This window comes from Tigriopus californicus, chromosome 7, assembly GCF_007210705.1.
Source record: "Tigriopus californicus strain San Diego chromosome 7, Tcal_SD_v2.1, whole genome shotgun sequence".
NCBI classification, from domain to species: domain Eukaryota; kingdom Metazoa; phylum Arthropoda; class Copepoda; order Harpacticoida; family Harpacticidae; genus Tigriopus; species Tigriopus californicus.
In genome coordinates, this window is record NC_081446.1 from 1 (window position 1) to 3,890 (window position 3,890).

The window sequence follows — 3,890 nt, forward strand, 5'->3', positions numbered from 1 at the left end:
AGGGCCCCATGACATAAGGTCGCATTTTAACTTTGGTTAGTATTTTGCCGATGTTATTTGTTCCAAAAATGGGATTTCTCGATGGAACTACTTATTTCAATGTCTTGAAAAGTCTGTATTCCTAAATGAGGCCTTTAACCTAAAAGGAAAGGGTCAAGAAAAATATACGAAAATTGCTGCATCAATGCTCGCACTTAGTACAGAGGGCCCCATGATATAAAGTCCCATTTTTATTTTGGTTAGTATTTTGCCTATGGTATTTGTCCCAAAAATGGGATTTTTCGATGGAACCGGTAATTTTGTATTTGCAGATGAAGCAAAGATGACTTCTCCTATTGAGCTCCAAATTGAGACTTGTCTCCTCGAGATCAAAAATCTCATTGAGGCTAAACGTGTTGTCGCTCATGGTTGAATGTGTCAGCTTTCCTTGAAACCATGGGATGGTGGAGACATCTGTCCACCACCGGCCCAAACGTCAAAGGGTTCATTAATTTCACAATTTTTCACAAATGTTCGGTCATGTTTCGTGGTCAAGAGCCGGCATTTTGGTGACAACAAAAATTGGGGATGGGATTTCTTATTCAGTTTCTTTTCCTTCCTCACAATATCCACGGGATGAGGCTTGCTGGGTGTCGTATTGGTAAAGCAACCGCTTTCTAATTTGCGAATCCCGGTTCAATCCCAGGGAAGCCGAGTTCAAGCTTCTTTGCGGTATTTCATTACAGAATAAGTTGCTGTTTTAACATCTTAAATACGCGAGGGTAAGGTAATAACTAATGTTGGCTGTGATGACGAAGCAGGAATATCCCTCAAGTAAGACACCCATTGTTCCGTCCACAATCGAGTACATCATCTTAATATGATATGGATAAGTGATGTACAGGATGAATGATTGCTCCCGGAACGGGTTTTATCAAAATGTTAAGACAATGTATGTTATTATCTTGGGAAAATCACAAAGTTGTTGGATTGCCCATCGTGTAGTCCGTTTGTCGATTAGATGTCGACCAAATACCAGCCAAATGCTCATAGTGACGTCGTGATCCATCACAAGTAGCTCATCCAGCCCTTGATCATAGATGTACAATGCCACAGGAACCGGTTGTATCAAAGAGCTTTGGGATTCTATGTGAATCAAACTCTACGTCGTTCCTATCACCAAGGAAAAGCTCCAATACCCGAGGGGCTGGTCAGCCCAGCTACAACCATGGGTGAGGAATGTCGGCTACATGTTTGAAGGGAGGAGAAACAGAAAATCCTCGGTCACCAAAAACGATATTCTCGTGATCATTTTGAGAAGGGGGAAGAGGATCTGAATAAGCAATCTCATCCTCAAGGATCGATGTTACCAAAATGTCGGCCCCCTGACGGCATATGACTTTCCTTCCAGAATGTCCCGTTGGGACGTAGTTCCGGCCCAATGTTTTGTGTGCAACAGTTTTACAGAAGAAACCGTCGCCGTCCACCAAGGGCCCTGGAACAATCCGTTTAGCCCCCATGAGGAAGAGGCGGAAACCTACATGGTACGGGAAAGTTAAATCAACGAGGAGTCACCCTTCATCGAGGGCACAAGCCTCGATTTGGAGCTCGAGGAGAGAGGTCAGTTTTTGAACCTCTCCAAGGAAGAACCACCTGCCATTGTTAAGCGCTGGGACTTCGCCATTGTTGTGGTGCCAAGCAGTGGGAACTGTTTCGAAGGACAGAGATCGTCATCATATGGGAGTAGGAAACCCAGGAAGCCGTGCAGAAGAGCAAGAGGACCTGGGGAAGTGCCGAGTCTGGGTAAAGCACTTCGTCACTCTGTTAGTGGAACTTCAATCCCGTCGAGTGGACGTCATCCAAGCATCTCCGTTGGACCATCTCGCCAGACATCGAGCAGTAATTATTAACTCATTGATTTCAAATGCGTATGTCCCCTTTTCTATTGGCCCCTACAATTCTCCCACTTTTCTTACCGGAGCAAGACAGCTGATAGGCGGTGTGTTTGTGATGAATAAAGTAGATTGAATTGTACAGTTTGCCTTGAAAAGTACCCTAGATTTCCCAGACGACCGAGATCGTGCTGGTATCGTAGGGAGTAAAGGTAGCAAGTAATTTGTATTCAACTGTATCTGAAGTTCATCACTCTTGTAGCAGAAATCAGTAGTTAGATTCTAGAGTAGAGGTCGACTTTGATAGACGTATTTAGACTAGGATAGTGACCACATTTTGCAGGATAGTTAGCCTTGAAGATTGGCCCAGGAATGCCAGACAATCGAGATTGATCTGGGACCAATGGGGAGTAGAGGTAGCTAGCGATTTGTATCCTTAGTCATTTGATGATTGTTTGAAGCCCTGATAAAGGAAGCTCAAACTATTGCTCGTATGCCCTGATTAGGGTTGTAACCGGAGGCCTTAAGATTGGTCTAAGAAATTTAAGCCCTTGTACTAGGTGCTCTCCATCTTTGAGAGCCATCAAGGTATTTTTACCTAGTGCTTGGGTCAGGAGTTCAATGTTTCCGTTCACCACGGGAATTCAATAAGTCAGGACCTTTCACCCCTGGCTGGTGGACGGAACACCCATCATTCAGATAGCAGGCCGAGCGAGAGAGCTGCCGTCTGACTTTGTAACACAAAAACAACCAAAATATCCATGGGAATATATATTGTCTAGAATTTTTCGAGATTACGTCGTACCAATTTCTGAAACTCAGTTCCTTGGGAGTGTCTCCAAAATTTACAACTTTCCGAGAACTGGTCCATCAGCAATGAAGGGCTGGAGAAGCTACTTATGATGAATTACAGCGTCTCTGCGAGCATTGGGGTGGCATTTGATTGACGTCTGGCCCCCAAACCGACACACGTTTGGCAATCCAACAACTTTGCAGTTTTCACAAGACGACAACATACATTGTCTCAAGACATTTCCATAAACCCAGTTCCATGAGCAATCATTCATCCTGTACTTCATTCATCCGTATCATATCTGGATGATGTACTCGATTGTGCACGGAACAGTAGTTACAAAAGAACAAGGCGGTTCGTAACGGAAAGCCTTCTTTCCCCATTTACGACGGAGGCAGCACCAACACAGGCGAATGGTTGAACAATCCGAGCGTTGACGCAGTTTGAATTTGGTAACCGCGAACAGGGAGGCGAAATGCGAGGAGACGAGCTGACCCGCCTGGAGCGCCAAGTTTCGTAGGGACGGGGTTCAGTGCTGCTAGGTGGCGACAGGCTAAAACGCCAGATAACCCCCCAAAAACGCCAATTTAAGACATTCACCGCGAAATATGTTTTTAGCAAACGCCAGGAAAACGCCAGATGCTCTCTTTTTTAGTATTCTAGGGCACCTCAATGTACATTCATGTTTTTCTGCATGAATTAAAATTACTTGCCTTCCATTAACAATTTGTGTCAAACACAGAACTTTCTTTCACCACGGACTATTATAACCAGATATTTTAAGATTGTGGAGCGTAAATTAGCAGAGTTGCAGATATTTTACCCTGCTCTGTGGATTTCACAATGCAACCACTTTGAAAAATTGCGTCTCATAAAGCAAAACTATGGTTCATAGTTTTTAGTGAATGTAGAGTGTATTGTCCTGGTGCTGAGCATGTTGCTCATGCTCATATGAATCCATTCTAGTCATGTATATAAAGCAACGGTCGACGCAATTAGACACTCCACTATTAGATGATGAAGGTAAGGACAGGTCTCATCCATGAAGGATTTAGGTGTAGTCCTCCAAGATAATGGAAAGTTCAATGAGCATATCCAGTTGAACGTTGGTAAGGCTTTTCAAACATGTGGTTGGATATATCGCACGTTTAAGTCCAGAGATAGTGTCACGATGCTAACTCTGTACAAGTCGATTGTTCAGCCGCATCTTGAATATGCCTCTCCCA